The sequence below is a fragment of the Entelurus aequoreus genome, linkage group LG11, assembly GCF_033978785.1.
Source record: "Entelurus aequoreus isolate RoL-2023_Sb linkage group LG11, RoL_Eaeq_v1.1, whole genome shotgun sequence".
Lineage (NCBI taxonomy): Eukaryota > Metazoa > Chordata > Actinopteri > Syngnathiformes > Syngnathidae > Entelurus > Entelurus aequoreus.
This window is the reverse complement of record NC_084741.1, coordinates 26,847,408-26,869,147: the sequence shown is the minus strand read 5'-3', so window position 1 is coordinate 26,869,147 and position 21,740 is coordinate 26,847,408. Positions and strand designations below refer to the sequence as shown.

At 41.4% G+C, this 21,740-nt stretch overlaps 1 protein-coding gene across 13 annotated transcripts in view; it reads right to left on the bottom strand.

Annotated features, from left to right (window-relative positions):
• LOC133659919 (ATP-dependent translocase ABCB1-like) overlaps window positions 1–21,740 on the bottom strand; it is a 99,415-nt gene that overhangs the window by 56,834 nt on the left and 20,841 nt on the right. For 2 of the 13 annotated variants that reach the window (XM_062062786.1, XM_062062789.1), the window contains exons 1-2: window positions 6,855–7,104; window positions 6,665–6,765 (exon numbers count right to left, since the gene is read on the bottom strand). The exons of 10 other annotated variants lie outside the window; for them this stretch is intronic. The gene's annotated coding sequence lies outside the window, so the exon portion shown is untranslated. Of the gene's footprint in view, window positions 1–1,269; window positions 1,389–6,664; window positions 6,766–6,854; window positions 7,105–21,740 lie in introns of those variants that run through there. One more of the 13 variants, XM_062062787.1, reaches the window with a different exon arrangement.

The following is a 21,740-nucleotide window of genomic DNA, read 5'->3' as shown; positions in this document are numbered from 1 at the left end:
GCCTATTTAATAGAAATATATTTTGTTACAACATTACCCCCGCCCCCGCACGGTGCGCCCCCTTCCCTTCCCGTATCATGACTCTTACCACATCAAAAAATCAACACAAGATGTCAAAACGGCCAAAACTGTCAGGTGCCCAGGGAAGAAAAAAGAGAAAAGAAGAGGAGGAGAAACGAGAAAAAGACAGAGGTAGCAGGTAGGTAACGTTAGCCTACATGAAATTATTTGTCTGTTACAGAATGTGATAGTAACCTGGCTTTTTAGCATTAAGCTAATGTTACATGATTCGGCAATTGCTAATCAATAAATAGCTAGTTCTGTTTTAACGTCGGGTTAATATTGTGGAGGGGGCTAAATTGTTTTAGAAAATAATAATGTAACGTTAGGTAATTACAGTACTCCCACCTTACATTCCTCAGGGACATTTGTATTAGATCTTTTAAGCAGGTGTTTTTTGTTTACATTGTTATTACCTTCTGGTTAACTAATGTTTGCCCTGCAGGTAATATTCACTTTTCCACCTCTTTATATATTAGGTATAGTTGTAAACCTAGTTGTTAAAGTGCACATCATTAATGTTAATTAAGCAATATCACATGAGAGGGAATGCTAGTTTTTAATTTGAGCACTGCTGTGATTCGGTTAAAGATAATCATAACATAACATTCTCATATAATATGTTAATTTGCTTTCTTTAAGTAAAAAAAAAGGTCAAAGACAAAGCTATTCGGGTGGTGGGTGGTGGGGGGGGGGGGGGGGGGGGGCGCCTAAAATCTTGCCTAGGGCACCAGATTGGTTAGGGCCAGGCCTGCATAGCTACACATTTCTCCTTCATTGGATTACAACAAAATGCTGACATAGGCTAAAGGGGGAAGCACCTCAACTGCCCTTTTTAACCCACTTGGAGTGGTAGGCTAATTCATATTATTGGGTTCGAAGTGAATGGACTCATTGGACCGTATTTACAAATAAATATATTCAACGGGACTTTGACGTGGTGATTCAAAACAACACAGTCTGTGAAAGAATAGCTGACAGTCTTATGGTTTCAAATGTAAAATACACGTCCAAATAAATAATCAAAAAATCTGAAAAGGATATAAGAGGATCAAGAACAGTTGCAGTGGATCCGACCACTGTACTACAGTACCAACAAAACAGATGCAGGAACAAAGAACTCTATGATCTCGTAGTTTGAGGTATATGTGCTGAAATATAGGAGGCAGTAAACAAGAGGAACTAAAGTGGATCACATCAAATAATCACCATTTAGTTTGTTACACTCCTCTCTGAGCGGCCACCTTATCATGGTAGAGGAGTTTGCGTGTCCCAATGATCCTAGGAGCTATGTTGCCCACTGGTAGGTCTCCCAAGACAAACAGGTCCTAGGTGAGGGATCAGACAAAGAGTAGCTCGAAGACTTCTATGGAATTACAAAAAATGAGACTCAGATTTCCCTTGCCCGGACGCGGGTCACTGGGGCCCCCCCTCTGGAGCCAGGCCCGGAGTTGGGGCACGATGGCGAGCGCTTGGTGGCCGGGCCAGTCCCCATTGGGCCCGGCCGGGCACAGCCTGAAGAGGCAATGTGGGTCCCCCTTCCAATGGGCTCACCACTCATGGGAGGGGCCATAGAGGTCGGGTGCGTTGTGAGCTGGGCGGAAGCCGAAAGCAGGGCACTTGCCGGTCCGATCCTCGGCTACATAAGCTAGCTCTTGGGACGTGGAATGTCACCTCGCTGGGGGTGAAGGAGCCTGAGCTAGTGTGCGAGGTGGAGAAGTTCCGGCTGGATATAGTCAGACTCACTTTGACGCACAGCAAGGGCTCTGGAACCAGTTCTCTCAAGAGGGGCTGGACTCTCTTCCACACTGGCGTTGCACGCAGTGACGGGCTGGGGTAGCAATTCTTGTTGCCCCCCGGCTCAAAGCCTGCATGTTGGCGTTCAACCCAGTGGACGAGAGGGTAGCTTCCCTCCGCCTTTGGGAAGGGTCCTGACTGTTGTTTGTGCTTACGCACCAAACAGCAGTTCAGAGTACCCACCCTTTTTGGATAAACTCGAGGGAGTACTGGAAAGTGCTCCCCCGGGTGATTCCCTTGTCCTACTGGTGGACTTCAACGCTCATGTTGGCAACGACAGTGAAACCTGGAGAGGCGTGATTGGAAAAAATGGCCGCCCGGATCTGAACCCGAGTAGTGTTTTGTTATTGGACTTTTGTGCTCGTCACAGATTGTCCATAACAAACACCATGTTCAAACATAAGGATGTCCATATGTGCACTTGGCACCAGGACACCCTAGGCCGCAGTTCCATGATCGACTTTGTAGTTGTGTCATCGGATTTGCGGCCTTATGTTTTGGACACTCGGGTGAAGAGAGGGGCGGAGCTGGTGGTGAGTTGGCTGCGATGGTGGGGGAGGATGCCGGACAGACATGGCAGGCCCAAACTCATTGTGAGGGTCTGCTGGGAACGTCTAGCAGAGTCTCCTGTCAGAGAGAGTTTCAATTCCCACCTCCGGAAGAACTTTGAACATGTCACGAGGGAGGTGCTGGACATCGAGTCTGAGTGGACCATGTTCTGCACCTCAATTGTCCAGGCGGCTGATTGGAGCTGTGGCCGCAAGGTAGTTGGTGCCTGTCGTGGCGGTAATCCTAGAACCCGTTGGTGGACACCGGCGGTGAGGGATGCCGTCAAGCTGAAGAAAGAGTCCTATCGGGTTCTTTTGGCTCATAGGACTCCGGAGGCAGCGTACACGTACCGACAGGCCAAGCGGTATGCGGCTTCAGCGGTCGCGGAGGCAAAAACTCGGACATGGGAGGAGTTCGGGGAAGCCATGGAAAACGACTTCCGGACGGCTTTGAAGAGATTCTGGACCCCCATCCGCCGCCTCAGGAAGGGGAAGTAGTGCACTGTCAACACCGTGCATGGTGAGGATGGTGTTCTGCTGACCTCGACTGCGGATGTTGTGGATCGGTGGAGGGAATACTTCGAAGACCTCCTAAATCCCACCAACACGTCTTCCTATGAGGAAGCAATGCCTGGGGAATCTGTGGTGGGCTCTCCTATTTCTGGGGCTGAGGTTGCTGAGGTAGTTAAAAAGCTCCTTAGTGGCAAGGTCCCGGGGGTGGATGAGATCCTTAAGGCTCTGGATGCTGTGGGGCTGTCTTGGTTGACAAGACTCTGCAGCATCGTGTGGACATCGGGGGCGGTACCTCTGGATTGGCAGACCGGGGTGGTGGTTCCTCTCTTTAAGAAGGGGAACCGGAGGGTGTGTTCCAACTATCGTGGGATCACACTCCTCAGCCTTCCCGGTAAAGTCTATTCAGGTGTAATGGAGAGGAGGCTACGCCGGATAGTCGAACCTCGGATTCAGGAGGAACAGTGTGGTTTTCGTCCTGGTCGTGGAACTGTGGACCAGCTTTATACTCTCGGTAGGGTCCTTGCGGGTGCATTGGAGTTTGCCCAACCAGTCTACATGTGTTTTGTGGACTTGGAGAAGGCATTCGACTGTGTCCTTCGGGAAGTCCTGTGGGGAGTGCTCAGAGAGTATGGGGTATCGGACTGTCTGATTGTGGCGGTCCGCATTGCTGGCAGTAAGTCGGACCCGTTTCCAGTGAGGGTTGGATTGCGCCAAGGCTGCCCTTTGTCACCGATTCTGTACATAACTTTTATGGACAGAATTTTGAGGCGCAGTCAGGGCGTTGAGGGGCTCCGGTTTGGTGGCTCCAGGATTAGTTCTCTGCCTTTTGCAGATGATATGGTCCTGATGGCTTCATCTGGCCAGGATCTTCAGCTCTCACTGGATCGGTTCGCAGCCGAGTGTGAAAGCGACTGGGATGAGAATCAGCACCTCAAAGTCCAAGTCCATGGTTCTCGCCCGGAAAAGGGAGGAGTGCCATCTCTGAGTTGGGGAAGAGATCTTGCCCCAAGTGGAGGAGTTCAAGTACCTCGGAGTCTTGTTCATGAGTGAGGGAAGAGTGGATCGTGAGATCGACAGGTGGATCGGTGCGGCGTCTTCAGTAATGCGGACGCTGTATCGATCTGTTGTGGTAAAGAAGGAGCTGAGCCGGAAGGCAAAGCTCTCAATTTACCGGTTGATCTACGTTCCCAACCTCACCTATGGTCATGAGCCTTTTTGTTATGACCGAAAGAACAAGATCACGGGTAAAAGCGGCCGAAATGAGTTTCCTCCGCCGGGTGGCGGGGCTCTCCCTTAGAGATAGAGTGAGAAGCTCTGTCATCCGGGAAGAGCTCAAAGTAAAGCCGCTGCTCCTCCACATTGAGAGGAGTCAGACGAGGTGGTTTGGGCATCTGCTCAGGATGCCACCCGAACGCCTCCCTAGGGAGGTGTTTAGGGCACGTCCGACCAGTAGGAGGCCACGGGGAAGACCCAGGACACGTTGGGAAGACTATGTCTCCCGGAACGCCTCGGGATCCCCCGGGAAGAGCTGGACTTAGTGGCTGGGGAGAGGGAAGTCTGGGCTTCCCTGCTTAGGCTGCTGCCCCCGCGACCGACCTCCGATAAGCCGAAGAAGATGGATGGATGGATAGTTTGTTACATGCTGTATCAGTTGTCAACGACATAACATTTGTTTAGTGAGACTGAAGCCGAGTGAACAGAATGTTAATGTTTTCCCTAAACATGTCCTATTTTCACATGCAGGTTGAAAAGTAAATTTGAACGTTTGTTATTTTTGTTAAAGCTGAATTTGTTTGTATAGTTAACATTATGTCATATATTTGTAGTTATTTGTACAGTAAGAAAATAACCCTATCATTTTACTTACAGGAAAAAAAATTATTACATTGTTTCGTTAATGTTAAATTTATTTTGTACCATTAAAACCAATTAAATAGATATTATTTTAGACATAACAAAACATGTTGAGTAACTTCAGTGAAGTCTATATAAATGTGTCTCTTTGGTAATATATAGTATTTTGTAACATAATAATTTTCTATCCATACAGAAGAAGAGGCATACATTAAATCTATTGAGATTATAAGGAATTTTTGATTAAACTTCAAATATCAATTACGTATCGTATTACAGGATCATAAAGACTCATCTGACTCAGGCTGCATAATTATGGCTAAAATAACAATCATAATCATTCTTATCAAAACTGAAATTACAATGATTAATCATGAATATTCATTATATTAGGTAAAACATAATATTTCCCACAGGTCGAGATTGTGATGTCATCAGGTAATTTGTACTAAATAGTCTATTAAAAGAGCTAAAAAAAAAAGTATCTATATATTTAAAGACCAATATTTGTGTTTGTGTTCATTAATATTATTAAAATGTATTTGTTTTCTTATTACATAATGCCTTTAGCTTTATTTTTTGTGTAAAATTTCACTCCTTTGTTTTTAAATTAGCTTGTTTGTATCTAATTGCTTTGTAATTTATTTACATAGACTTCAAGGGTATTCGGACCCAAGAGTAATATTGTCAGTTTAATTACATGGCATCAATGTAGAACTATACCACTACCCCATACGTCTTCTGCTTGATTTGTATTAATTACTCTGAACTTTAAGTGCGGTGGAAATGCAAACCACACAGAGCAATAGTAACCTTTCAGTTACAGGAACTTTAGTTACCGGAAATTAAAAAGTTCCTGGAATTTTGCTGGAAAAGGGGCTATTCTTAATGATAGCAACCCTACAAAACAGAAACCTCTTAAGTGGAGGTAATAAATGCAGCTTGCCTTGTAACATATAGTGACACTTCTTAACTCGACACCAAACATGTTGCCTAATGTACAGTATTGCTGGGCTTCGGCTTACATCTAGCACATTGAATATGCATGTTGGTTAAGCCAGTATCAGTTTTTCATGGGTACTAGGCACCTTTAGACTTTTTTTTTTAAAGAAAACTGCCCTATGATTGTGTTGTTTTCAGCTGTACGAACCAATCAAATCGCGAAAAGGATAAATATTTATTCGGGTTCCTCGAGCGTTTAATCAAAAAGTGTGAAAGAGGGCAAGATTTTACAAAAGACGACGACAAAAGTAGCAGGCATTCCAGTCCAAGGGAGCAGAGTCATAGAATGCATGAGTCTGCAGTGATTACTTCATTTAACGTTTAGTATTTCCCATTTAAGTATTATCTTGATATCAATTGTATCTTTTTAAACGCATTTTTACTATGAATGTTTCGTAAAGCACCAACTTGGCAAGTCTAAATAAAAGAAAGCAAATGTGAGCAAAACCTAAGAGAGTTAAGCTTTTACCAAAGGCAGCAATCATAAATGAAGCTTTCAGCACACACATTACGTTGAAATATATTGTTATATTTTGGTAAAGACGGGGAAAAACACACATACTCGCTCGAAAACGGTGCGTGCAACAAACATGGTTGTAAATGCTAAGTCAAATCATGAAATGCGACCTTACCCGAGCAAAAACAATGCCTATTTATCCGGGATAGCCCTGATACCAATTTCCTTGATGCAGCAATACACAAATAAGTTGTAGACATCCATGCTTTTCCAAGTTTTCATCTGTTTTGTCGTGTAGAAAGACATCTGGAGCACCAAATCGACATGCATGGGAACGCGCCCAGCGGATAATCCTAATATCACTCGATAAATCTTTTTTTGATAAAGTGTAGGGATCTATTCCATTGCATAGTTAGATTTTTTTTGCTCGTACCTGCTTTTTGCAAGATCTTGGCCTCCTGCGTACTCAGATAGTTTGCACGCTGCTTGCTGCACAACAGCCATCTTGGCTTGGTTGGACACCACTGTTTTTCACTTCCGGGAAGAAGTCACATGTCGGAATACAAGCTTCAGTTTACAAAAACACAGGATAAGTTGTAAAATTCCTTTGTGCTGGCACATACTTGAGAGTGTTTGGTGATGACTGGTGGAATGGTGGATGGGTGTTTTGCATCATCAGTAGTGTGCCCCTGGGTCACTGGGCGTTTCGGCCTTATCACTAGACGCCCTCTCCAGGGGTGGCCAGCCACAGGGTGATCGGCCCAGGGCTTGCGTCAATCCCAATTAATCATGAGTCGCTTGGTGTTGAACAGCAGACTTCTCATGGGACTATGCATGGCAGGGGCGTCCTTTTCCCTGAGTCAAGCCTAAGCTGACCGCATACCTCCTGGCTTGTTACTCGGGGGCCCAACAGGGGTCTTTCCTCCTCATGAACAGCTACTGGCTGCCTCCGATGCAGCTTTGATGGCTATACGCAAGCGATGGCCTCGGACTCCCAGGTCTACAAGCAATTTGGTGGTAGATCTCGCCACAAAGCCTCTGCAGCCCACCTCCACTGGACGGACCTCAGTGTTCCAGCCACGATGTTGTGCTTCAGCTGCAAGCTCGGCATAGCGTTGGTGTTTTCGCTCATAAGCCTCATCCACTGAGTCCTCCCAGGGTACTGTGAGCTCGATGATGAAAACCTTTTTTTGTGAAGGGGACCAGAGCACCACGTCCGGTCTCAGGGTGGTCACAGCAATCTCCGGAGGAAACGCAAGCTGCCGGCTATGATCAACCAGCATCCTCCAGTCGCGGGCTAAGCATAGCTGGCCTCGCTCAGGTGGTACGGAGCAGCTCCTGACTACCTTAGCCCCTTCGCGGACAAAGGTAATGGTCTGCTGGTGGTTGGCTGCTGGTGGTGGCAGGGAGTTGATGGTTACTCGTTTGTCCTCCAGGGTGGACGCAAGGGTCTTTAGGACTTGATTGTGACGCCAGGTGTTACGTCCTTGGGTGAGACTGGTTTTGCACCCTGTGAGAATGTGCTTGAGGGTGGCTGGCATGGAACAAAGGGCACACACCGGGTCTTCGCCGAACCATTAGTGAAGGTTAACTGGTGTTGGAAGGATGTCATATGTAGCTCTGATGACAAAGCTCAACTGCCTAGCTTCCATGGCCCACATATCCTTCCAGCTGATCTTCCTCCTCTCCACACTGTCCCATCTCGTCCACTGACCCTGTTTGCCCAAAGAGACTGCCTTGGCCCATCTTGCAGCCTCCTCCTGGCAGTGTACTTCGTCCGCAATAGAGTGAGGTCATAAGGTACACAATATAGACCAGGGGTGTCAAACTCATTTTAGCTCAGGGGACGCATGGAGGAAAATCCGGACAGGTAAAATCATGGCATAATAACTTAAAAATAGAACTACAGTGTGACAAATTCTGACTGTTTCTTTGTTGTACTTTGGCCCAAAATAGAACAAGCACATTCTGAAAATATCAAAAATAATCCTTCTTGACAAAACAGTTCAAGTTAGTTGAAAATTCAGAGGAAAAAACTGGAGCGTTAGCAAAAACCCAATGAAGAACACAATGAACTTCACATTTGTCTCAGTGGCCATTAAACTTTAAGTCACAGCCTATCTGGTATTAAACAAAATACAAAATAAATAATAAAATAAAAACTCTTCTAGGTATTTAAATACCTAATTTGTTATTTACACATATTAACCCTGTGCTAACTCAACAAACTGAAGTAGAAACTATTCAAGAGGGTTGAGTTACTCCCTGCCTTGTAGGCATCATTGTGTATTGATATAAAAATAAAAGTTGTGCAACAAACCAAATGTATGAACTTAAAAGACTGACAGTATTACAGTAAATTACAGGCTGCTCACTTTCTTTAAATTTCCACAGGACACAATCATTTTCACAGTACTCCATCAAGGTGCAATGTCTCATGCAGCATTTTAAATGGGGTTGCCGATTGTTATTTTACTCCTGAAACCAGGCATCTTTTAGTGTTCTGAAGTGCATCAATATCAGGTATCACATCTTGAGTGGCAGACAATTTCAGAATGTTATTCAGTGCTTGCGCGTGAGCCTTGCGTGTAGCTTTGTTTTATTGATGCTCATCACAGAGAAAACATGATCACAAAAAAATGTGGTTTCCCATTCACTTCCGTTAATAAATAGGAGAATCATTTTTTCTTGGAACACTCTGCGTCCACTTTCCTCTTTTTTGACAGAGACATTTTGTGGAAATGAGGGTGCCAAAGCACAATATGTTAGACGCAGAAGACGTAAAACGGCAGATTTTACATCAGGTCGAGGAGAAAAAGCCACAGCACCGCTTTGCGTACCTCTTGCTTGGTATACTTGATCGGCCCCAACATTTGCTTTCCTAACATAATTGCTATTGTGACATCCAGTGAACACATTTGGAACAGCAGTTTCTTTCATTTAAAAGTGCAGCTAATTTTTACATTTACCAAACTCATCTCGCGGGCTGGATTAAACCCGTTCGGCCGCGGGCCGCATTTTTGGCATCCCTGGTATAGACCATACTAACAGTAACACACCATGACATCAATGAATTCCATACTACATGCAGTGATTGGCTGTAAAGTGTTTTCATCAGTCTTAAAAATTACAATATCTACTTTGAACAAATAGAAAACCCAAAACCAGTGAAGTTGGCACGTTGTGTAATTCGTACATAAAAACAGAATACAATGATTTGCAAATCCTTTTCCACTTATAGTCAATTGAATACACTGCAAAGACAAAATATTTAATGTTCGAACTGAGAAACCTAATTTTTTTTTGCAAATAATCATTAACTTAGAATTTAATGGCAGCAACACATTGCAAAAACGTTGCCACAGGGGCATTTTTACCACTGTGTTACATGGCTTTTCCTTTTAACAACACTCAGTAAAGTTTGGGAACTGAGGAGACCAATATTTTAAGCTTTTCAGGTGGAATTATTTCCCATTCTTGCTTGATGTACAGCTTAAAGGCCTACTGAAATCCACTACTACTGACCACTCAGTCTGATAGTTTATATATCAATGATGAAATCTTAACATTGCAACACATGCCAATACGGCCGGGTTAACTTATAAAGTGCAATTTTAAATTTCCCGCTAAACTTCCGGTTGAAAATGTCTATGTATGATGACGTATGCGCGTGACGTCAATCGTAGAACCGGAAGTATTGGTACACTATTGAATCCAATCCAAAAAAGCTCTGTTTTCTTCTCAAAATTCTACAGTATTCTGGACATCTGTGTTGGTGAATCATTTGCAAATTGTTTAATGAACAATGAAGACTGCAAAGAAGAAAGTTGTAGGTGGGATCGGTGTATTAGCGGCTGGCTGTAGCAACACAACCAGGAGGACTTTGACTTGGATAGCAGACGCTCTAGCCGACGCTAGCCGCCGACCGCACGAATGATCGGGTGAAGTCCTTCGTCCTTCCGCCGATCGCTGGAACGCAGGTGAGCACGGGTGTTGATGAGCAGATGAGGGCTGGCTGGCGAAGGTGGAGCGCTAATGTTTTTATCATAGCTCTGTGAGGTCCCCTTGCTAAGTTAGCTTCAATGGTGTCGTTAGCAACAGCATTGTTAAGCTTCGCCAAGCTGGAAAGCATTAACCGTGTATTTACAGGTCCAGGGTTTAATAGTATTGTTGATTTTCTGTTTATCCTTCCAGTCAGGGGTTTATTTGTTTTGTTTATATCTGCATTTGAGCCCGATGCTATCACGCTAGCTCCGTAGCTAAACTGTTTCGCCGATGTATTGTCGTGGAGATAAAAGTCACTGTAAATGTCCATTTCGCGTTCTCGACTCTCATTTTCAAGAGGATATAGTATCCGAGGTAGTTTAAAATACAAATCCGTGATCCACAATAGAAAAAGGAACAAGTGTGGAATCCAATGAACCCTTGTACCTCAGTTACGGTCAGAGCGAAAAAAGATACGTCCTGCACTGCACTCTAATCCTTCACTCTCACGTTCCTCATCCACAAATCTTTCATCCTCGCTCAAACTAATGGGGTAATCGTCGCTTTCTCGGTCCGAATCTCTCTCGCTACATTGTAAACAATGGGAAAATGTGAGCAGCCCTTCCTCCTGTGACGTCACGCTACTTCCGGTATAGGCAAGGCTTTTTTTAATCAGCGACCAAAAGTTGCGAACTTTATCGTCGTTGTTCTCTACTAAATCCTTTCAGCAAAAATATGGCAATATCGCGAAATGATCAAGTACGACACATAGAATGGATCTGCTATCCCTGTTTAAATAAAAAAAAATAATTTCAGTAGGCCTTTAAGTTGTTCAACAGTCCTGGGTTTCCATTGTGGTATTTTAGGCTTTATATTGCGCCACACATTTTCAATGGGAGACAGGTCTGGACTACAGGCAGGCCAGTCTAGTACCCGCACTCTTTTACTATGAAGCCACGCTGTTGTAACACGTGGCTTGGCATTGTCTTGCTGAAATAAGCAGGGGCATCCATGATAACATTGCTTCGATGGCAACATATGTTGCTCCAAAACCTGTATGTACCTTTCAGCATGAATGGTGCCTTCACAGATGTGTAAATTACCCATGCCTTGGGCACTAATACACCTCATACCATCATAGATGCTGGCTTTTGAACTTTGGGCCGAGAACAGTCCTCTTTGGTCCGGAGGACACGACGTCCACAGTTTCCAAAAACAATTTGAAATGTGGACTCATCAGACCACAGAAAACTTCTCCCCTTTGCATCAGTCCATCTATGATAAACTCAGGCCCAGCGGAGCCGGCTGCGTTTCTGAGTGTTGTTGATGAATGGCTTTCGCTTTGCATAGTAGAGCTTTAACTTGCACTTACAGATGTAGCGACAAACTGTACTTACTGACAGTGGTTTTCTGAAGTGTTTCTGAGCCCATGTGGTGATATCCTTCACACACTGATGTCGCTTTTTGATGCAGTACCGCCTGAGGGATCGTAGGTCCGTAATATTATCGCTTACGTGCAGTGATTTCTCCAGATTCTCTGAACCTTTTGATGATATTACAGACCGTAGATGGTGAAATCCCTAAATTCCTTGTAATAGCTTGTTGAGAAATGTTGTTCTTAAACTGTTCGACAATTTGCTAATGCATTTGTTCACAAAGTGATGACCGTCGCCGCATCCTTGTTTGTGAATGACTGAGCATTTCATGGAAGCTGCTTTTATACTGAATCATGGCACCCACCTGTTCCCAATTAGCCTGTTCACCTGTGGGATGTTCCAAATAAGTCTTTGATGAGCATGCCTAAACTTTTTCAGTCATTTTTTGCCACTGGTGCCAGCTTTTTTGAAACATGTTGCAGGCATCAAATTCCAAATGAGCTAATATTTGCAAAAAATAACAACGATTACCAGTTCGAACGTTAAGTATCTTGTCTTTGCAGTGTATTTAGTTGAATATAGGTTGAAAAAGATTTGCAAATCATTGTATTCTGTTTTTATTTACGATTTACACAACATGCCAACTTCACTTGTATGGGTTTTGTATATACAGCCCTAACAATTGCAAGAAAGTAGGCACCCTTTGAGAAAAAAAGAGGAACATTGAGGAAAAAAAGAGGAACAGTTCTATCAGCATGAAGTGCTGCTATGCAAACGCCCTAAGAAAATTTAGAAAATCAAGATGACGTTTTCTGCAATTGGGTGCATTTCTACACTTTTTTTACTTTTAGATTTATTCTCATCTACCGACCTCTTTTGGCTGCCTTTTGGAGACATGTTCCATGTAATGTACCAAAGAATATTTACTTTCCTTAGTAGATAATTTTACTGACATTATCATTGAAAATGTAATGTAAAATGTGTATAACATCCAAACAAAGAACATTTCTCATTTGGCAACTCTATCCTTTAGCCACGCCCCTTTGGGTAACATACTTCCCATGACTTGACCTCTGTTTACAATCAGTCACGTCGAAAATATACCTGCTCACTGGCTACCAATAAATACTCTAGCACAGGGGTGCTCACACTTTTTCTGCATGCGAGCTACTTTTCAATTGATCAAGTCGCGGGGATCTACCTCATTCATATATATAATTTATATTTACTTATTTATGAAATATATGTTTTTGTTAACAATTTAAAGGTGTTTAATGATAATGCAAGCATGTTTAACACATATAGTTAATAAATTAAAGGTGTTTAATGATAATACAAGAATGTTTAATACATATAGTTAATATTGTTAACAAGTTAAAGGTGTTTAAAGATAATGCAAGCACGTTTAACACATATAGTTAATATTGTTAACAAGTTAAAGGTGTTTAATGATAATACAAGCATGTTTAACACATATAGTTAATATTGTTAACAAGTTAAAGGTGTTTAATGATAATACAAGCATGTTTAACACATATAGTTAATATTGTTAATAAGTTAAAGGTGTTTAAAGATAATACAAGCATGTTTAACACATATAGTTAATATTGTTAACAAGTTAAAGGTGTTTAATGATAATACAAGCATGTTTAACACATATCGTTAATATTGTTAATAAGTTAAAGGTGTTTAAAGATAATACAAGCATGTTTAACACATATAGTTAATATTGTTAACAAGTTAAAGGAGTTTAAAGATAATACAAGTATGTTTAACACATAGTTAATATTGTTAACAAGTTAAAGGTGTTTAAAGATAATGCAAGCATGTTTAACACATATAGTTAATATTGTTAATAAGTTAAAGGTGTTTAATGATAATACAAGCATGTTTAACACATATACAATCCTTTCTTTCATGAAGACAAGAATATAAGTTGGTGTATTACCTGATTCTGATGACTTGCTTCGATAGGAATCAGACAGTGGTGCTGATAACGTCCGCATTTTCAAATGGAGGAGAAAAAAAGTCCTCCTTTCTGTCCTATACCACATGAAAGTGGTTGGTTTTTGGCATCTTATTTGTCCAGCTTCCGTACTCCTTTGTATACACTTTACAAGAAATACATTGGCGGCAAACTCCGTAGCTTGCTAGCTTGTGCACGCCAGCTTTCTGAGACTCTTATTTTGTTAGCGCAGGCAGGATGAAGCAGAGCTTTTATTGTGCAACTGTGCAGTCGGTCTTTGGAGTTTTGACGACAGGTACGGCGCCATAGTCTGTTGAAATAAAAAGTGTTTCTCGCCTTCCTGTCGGTAATTTTTTCTTAATAATGAGCTGGCAGCATGCAGCGTCATCTCAGAAGACCCTCGGGTGCCGTGAATGTCAATCAAGTGACGAAAGTGACGTCATAGTGAAGATTTATGAGCGCTCATTGTGGGGAGGCGGGGCCGGAGGACCGACGGCGGGGCGTGCTGCGCGGCGAGGAGGCGGGGACGGCGAGGCAATCCTGACCAGGTGCGGGGATCGCGCACCTGGTCACAATCAGCTGATGATCACCTCGCGGTGTTTAAGAAGGCGGCAGCCGAGGACGATGGGGTGGAAGGAGGCGGAGAGGCAGGAGTGCTGGAGGAGCGGAGACGGAGACCAAAACGCAGAAGACTCGGCCGGCTGAAAAGCTGACGCAGACGGCGGAACGAGCAGCAGAGGGAGGCAAGTGCTGAAAAGCACAAAAGACTTGTCGTATTGAAAAATAAACAAAGTCACAACCCTGCTCGAAGCGATGTTTGTCCTAGATGGTCCTGAGAACCCACCCGGAAGCAAGAGTCCTCCACACTCATTTTTAGGACTATTTTTTTAATGCCTGGCTGGCGATCGACTAACACACCCTCCGCGATCGACGTAATGAGCACCACTGCTCTAGCACTACAACTGGTTCGGATATAACAGTGTTAATATTATAATTATCCAGATATGATTAACTGCAAAGTGGACAGCCGTCAACGTTGTGGCTCGGAGAGCGAACGGAGGCAACAACAAGTAAGATAGCTAGATGGTTAGCTAACTAGAGAGCTTGTTTCGGTGCTTATTTCTTCTATTTATTTTGGAGCACTGAAACAAGCTTTCTAGTTAGCTAACCATCTAGCTAGCTTACGGTACTTGTTGTCGCCTCCATTCGCTATTAGAGCCACAGCATTGACGGCTGTCTACTTTGCTACTAATCATATTAGCTTGTCCTGCAACTCGGTGCAGTGTTTAGGCAAGAGGAACAGCTAGTACCTGCGGCTGAGGAGAGCGTTAAAACATTTTTTACAATTTTTTTTTTATTGATATTTCATCAAAAAAACACAGAAATGATGATTTGACGCAAAAATTAATGTCTAAAAACGCGGACTTGTATTATATAATAATAATATAATATGTATTAATGCCCGCTAAATGCACAAAGAAAAAGTTGAGCCGTTGCTACTACTAGTAAATAATAATTGAACTTCTACTTTTTATGTTTATGTGCTGTGCAGTAGGACAAGTTAATAATTAAAAGCAAGATAAAACGAGACACCGTCAATAGGAGCAATAACAGAGCCAGTCAACTTAAAAACAAATATTAAATAAAAGAAGAGATTATACAACTATCTTGCAGGTTTAGAAGCCAAGGAGTAAAATGGGTTTTAAGAAGTAATTGAGAAGTAATTATAGAAAGGGACATCCTGATCACCAAAGGGGGTATGTTGCAAAGCTTTGAGCAAAGATAGAGAAAATGTGATCCCTTCTGGATCTTAATCTAGTCGTTAGGACGAAAAGAAGAAATTGATCAGCGAACCCCAGTGAATGCGTGAGGCTGTAGATTTTCAAGAGGTCAAAAATATATTGAGGTGATGATGCATTAGGAGAGTTAAAAACCAACAATACAATTTTAAAATACATTTGAAAGTGAACCGATTGATATGTTAAAATGGTAATGAGTTTACCTTTTGGTAATCGTTAAAAGGCAAGGAGCAGCGATTTGTACTAACGTAAACGTTCACTCCCACATAAAGGGAATTGCAGTAGTGTAAACATGATGAAAATAAAATTTAAAAAAATAACAATAAAAGCTGGTTTGATGTTGCTTAACAGTCTAAGATGAAAAACACATAGAATAAATAACAGAGTTAATTTGTCAAGCTCTGCTTCTTCCTACTCCTTTTCGAACATGTTGAAAAGAGAAACTGGAAATTGTGATGTATCATGTTGTATGCTTGCATGTTCGAAATAAACTCAAACTCAAACTCAAACTTAAAACCAAGATTTTGACTGTGTGCATAAAATGAGTAAGCAGGGAGTCCAGGCCCCTAGGGCAGTGATTTTCAAACTGTGGTATGTGTACCACGAGCTAGAGTCATGTATAAAGAGAGTATGACCAACTAAACAACAGGCGCCATTTTTGCTACCAAGGAAGTGTGCGGCTGTGCCCCTATTCATACAATTGCTGTCATTTTGACATTACATTTTCTGACATAATAAACCAAAATAATACATATACATTAGGGGTGTAACGGTACACAAAAATTTCGGTACGGTACGTACCTCGGTTTAGAGGTCACAGTTCGGTTCATTTTCGGTACAGTAAGAAAACAACAAAATATACATTTTTTGGTAATTTATTTACCAAATTTGTAAACAATGGCATAACATACATATACACACAGGGTCCATTGCCAGGGTTAATGTGGTCAACTTGTATAAAATAAAAACTAATAAAATAAGGCTCAGAATGGTTTCTTAACAAAACTTTTCTACATATAAAGTGCTTTTTTTGATTGATTGATTGAGACTTTTATTAGTAGATTGCGCAGTACAGTACATACTCCGTACAATTGACCACTAAATGGTAACACCCCAATAAGTTGTTCAACTTGTTTAAGTCGGGGTCCACCCCACACAGCAGAAGACTCCTATACAGATCCGCCTTCAAGTCACCCCGCCGCGTTACTGTCACATTCGTTTTGGCTCCGCCTAGAGGATCCGCTCCGCCTCTGAAAATTGTACGGTCAGACAGCGGATCCTGAGCGGACCCGTGTCTGATTCGCGTACGCAGACGCGGCAAACTAAACCGGCGCGCGCCGCCTAGAGTATAGGCTCCGCCTACGCGGATACTGAGCCGACCAATGTCTGATCCGCAGACGTGCGCCTATAAAGTGTATGCGCATGAGCCAAGATCGATCATTTCTGGAATTTGCTGGAACACGAACGTAAGTAGATTTATTGATTTATTGCTACAATCACAGTAAAGATCGGCCTTTGTGTTTCCATCATCATTTTTGTATGATTGTAATGACTTTGTTTGATATTAGGACTAAGTAAAACTTTATATTCTGTAAAAAAAGGCTATTTTATTTAAAAAGGAATAGCAATTTCAGCAGAATATGTTATAACATATTCTGCCGAAATTTCTATGGCCGTTAAGTAAAGTTAAGTTAAGTAAAGTTTCTTTGCTGTATATTTTTCTTGATGTGACGCTGCAGCTGCAAGTCACGTTGTCTCTCGATCCTTTTATTTTTTTATAAACTTTTTGGTTGTCGCTCTTAAAGTATTCTATAAGAATGCACACTGTCTGTGACTTGTTGATAAACATGCGGGCATACTTGCCAACCCTCCCGGATTTTCCAGGAGACTCCCGGAATTCAGCGCCTCTCCCAAAAACCTCCCGGAAGAAATTTTCTCCCGAAAATCTTCCGGAATTCAGCCGGAGCTGGAGGCCACGCCCCCTCCAGCTCCATGCAGACCTGTGGGGACAGCAGCGACAGTCTGTTTTCACGTCCGCTTTCCCACGATATAAACAGCGTGCCTGCCCAATCACGTTATAACTGTAGAATGATCGAGGGCGAGTTCTTGGTTTTTTATGTGGGTTTACTGTTAGGCAGTGTCATTAACGTCCTCCCAGCGCGGTAACAACACACAACAACAGCAGTCACGTTTTCGTCTACTGTAAAGCAGTTCGTCTGCCATAAACAGCAATGTTGTGACACTCTTAAACAGGACAATACTGCCATCTACTGGATAGCCTCCAGAACACTGAAATTCAAGTATGTCTTATATTTATATGTATAACAAAATAAATAAATAGATAAATAAATAACAAAAATATATATATAGATAGATATATATATATAGCTAGAATTCACTGAAAGTCAAGTATTTCATACATATACACTACCGTTCAAAAGTTTGGGGTCACATTGAAATGTCCTTATTTTCGAAGGAAAAGCACTGTACTTTTCAATGAAGATAACTTTAAACTAGTCTTAACTTTAAAGAAATACACTCTATACATTGCTAATGTGGTAAATGACTATTCTAGCTGCAAATGTCTGGTTTTTGGTGCAATACCTACATAGGTGTATAGAGGCCCATTTCCAGCAACTATCACTCCAGTGTTCTAATGGTACAATGTGTTTGCTCATTGGCTCAGAAGGCTAATTGATGATTAGAAAACCCTTGTGCAATCATGTTCACACATCTGAAAACAGTTTAGCTCGTTACAGAAGCTACAAAACTGACCTTCCTTTGAGCAGATTGAGTTTCTGGAGCATCATATTTGTGGGGTCAATTAAACGCTCAAAATGGCCAGAAAAAGAGAACTTTCATCTGAAACTTGACAGTCTATTCTTGTTCTTAGAAATGAAGGCTATTTCACAAAATTGTTTGGGTGACCCCAAACTTTTGAACGGTAGTGTATATATATATATATATATATATATATACATGAAATACTCGAGTTGGTGAATTCTAGCTGTAAATATACTCCTCCCCTCTTAACCACGCCCCCGCCCCAACCACGTCCCCGCCCCCAACCATCCCGCCCCACCCCCCAACCCCTGTAATCGGAGGTCTCAAGGTTGTTAAGTATGCATGCGGGTTAAATTCCTGGATTATGGTTGTTAAATTGTTGTAAAAACCTCAGACTTTTATATGCTAAATGCTGCCGATAGCATTAAGCTAACCACGTGGATTAGTTTAATGCTATGCTGCCGCTAGCTTAATGCTAGCGGCAGTTATTACGGTGTTTCCTGGTCTCGTGAGTTTGCGCACGGGCCAAAAACTCCGTGTCTGTGTGGACATCTTGTGTGCCGCTGCATGTGGTATTTTACAGGGGTGTCCAAAGTGCGGCCCGCAGGTCATTTTTTAACGGCCCCACGGCCCATTTTAAAATACGATTAAAAAAATGTAAAACATAAAAAGTGGTATGAAAGACCAAACAGGTGAAATGTAACAAGAAAATGTTGCAATGTTTACTCTAATAACACAAAGCTGCCATGCAGGCTGTTTCTTTCTTTAAAAAATAATGAATCAAAATCAATGTTATTATGAATTATTGACCTATCCAAGGCTCCAAGTACGTCACATTAAATATTGCACTTTGAGATTTTTTTGGGGAAATTGTTGCATATTTTGTGTTTGACATATAAAAAATTGAGCTGTTTTTTTTTTTTTTTTTTAAAGAAGGGCCTAAAACGAACAAACAAAAAACCTAAACAACAATAAAACTTATAATTGACAGATAGATCTGAAGTTGATCTCGAGATTATTGTGTTAAAAGTAAACAGTAAAAAAAATGTATAATTTCTTTTTTAACACTTTAATGCAGTGGTGTCCGAAGTGCGGCCCAGGGGCCATTTGCGGCCCGCAGGTCATTTTTCTAACGGCCCCACGGCCCATTTTAAAATATGATTGAAAACAATTTAAAACATAAAAAGTGGTATGAAAGACCAAACAGGAGAAATGTAACAAGAACATGTTGCAATGTTTACTCTAATAACACAAAGCTGCCATGCAGGCTGTTTCTTTCTTTAAAAAATAATAAATCAAAATCAATGTTATTATGAATTATTGACCTATCCAAGGCTCCAATTACGTCACATTAAATATTGCACTTTGAGATATTTTTTTGGGAAAATGTTGCATATTTTGTGTTTGCCATATTAAAAATTGAGCTGTTTTTTTTTTTTTTTTAAAGAAGGGCCTAAAACGAACAAACAAAAAACAAACAACAATAAAACTTATAATTGACAGATAGATCTGAAGTTGATCTCGAGATTATTGTGTTGAAAATAAACAGTAAAAAAAATGTATACTTTATTTTTCAACACTTTAATGAGTAGGACCCTTTTGGTTCCCCAATAATTTTTGTGTGATTTGTTTTTAAGTGTCATCGCTCAAAAAATAATAATGAATTAAAATCAATGGTGTTATGAGTTATTGACATTTTTAAGGCTCCAATTATTATATAATCTCAAATATTCCACTTAAAAATTTTATTGGGTGAAAATATTGTTTATTTCCATAAAACAGGGTTTTCTTTGACAAAAAGAGCATAAGACTTAAATCTTTAAAAATGTTATATTGACAGATAGACCTAATGTTGATCTAGGGATTTAAAACTTGAATAATAATAAAAATAATAATACTGAATAATGACACATTTTTAATATTTTTTTTACCAGAACCCTTTGGGGTCCCTGGGATCAAGCCTGAGTGGAGGCCTAAATGTATATTTTTTTATACATATATTGTATTGGTTTTTAAAACAAAAAAATAGCAAAATGGCCCCCGCTTGCTTTGATTTTTCAGTGTGCGGCCCTCAGTGGAAAAAGTTTGGACACCCCTGTGGTATTAATATGAGTGTGTATTATTTCTTTCTTTATTCTTTAGTGGAGCTGTGTGTGATGCCCTGTTGTTTTTGTTTCCATTAAAAAAAAAAGGTATGTCTGTTATGAGTTTTTTTGGCATAGTTAATTGTAGAAAAAAATATAAAATGAGGTGATGTGAGTGGGAAAAATTGCTGCACATATTAAGGATCCTTTTTCTTGATCTATATAAAAAGAAAAGGTGAATAAATCCTCCACGACTCAACTCCTGTGTGTGCATCACTATAAAAGACAAAGCAGAACAGTGACTGTTACATATATAATGTCTATCTGCAATCTTTATAATTAAAATGAATGAATTAGAAATTAATTATTTTAATCACTGTTTACGTCAGTTCAGACAACTAATGTATTTTGCGCCTGTTCATAATTTCTTATGCTACTGTATGGAACTTGGTCCCATCTTCTATTTTGTGTGTTTTGCAGCATCATCTATTGCCTGAATTGCCTGGATTTTTGCCTACAATTGCTCCTGCTGCGTTCGCTTAATCAAGTAAGACACCACCATTTAACAATGTATTTATTTAAATATAACATTAGAAACAGTAATCAATGATAAACTTTACTGTATTTTCTTGTCTTTTAGCGCAAACATGAATAGAAAGACTGTGCCTGTCTCTTTATCAACCTTAAGACGAAGGACACGTGTAGACGTTCAAAAAAGGCTTCATCAGATTCAGAGAGACATGACAGGAATAGCCATCATCTCGGGGACTCGGATGATAGCGAAGAAGACCCGGGAAATAGTGACCTCGCATCTCTGGGGTCGGCAAGCCAATTGCACAGGCAGAGTAAGGAATAATCTCTTAACATCGAAAACGAAACCACCACATTAATATTAAATATATGGTTAACATCCTTAGTGCTAAAGATATTCCCCTCTCCTTGTATATCTTCTCCCAGCTCCACCGTCTCACCGAGTGCCAGCAAGAGTCATGAGTACTCGTCAACTCAACTCCTCAACTGGAGATAACTTCCTAGGTAAAGACTGATCTCCGAAATAATATCTCAGCATCCAGTAACCATGGTTAACAGATCACAACCATTTAAAACCAATTTATCTTCCTTAGCACCTCACCATGGGGAAGGACGCATTCATATGCCTTCACCAGCACCTGCATTAAACATGCAGAGAGTTACACAAGGTAGGGACTGATCTCTGAAATATTAGTGAATAGATAGGCCCCTTGGGTATTATCAGTCATGGTTAACTGATGACTCTCTCACAATGCCCACCTCACTAGGAACGGCAGTCCCTCCTCGACTCCCTCCACCCCCCGCACCAGCCCTGAACATGTGGCAGACACAGGAGCCTGGATCCAGCCTGGCCTACAGGCCAACATGGCGAGGAGGAAGAATGGCCGGGGTGAGTTTTCCTTGCCCGTATGTGGGCTCTGTACCGAGGATGTCGCTGTGGCTTGTACAGCCCTTTGAGACACTTGTGATTTAGGGCTATATAAAT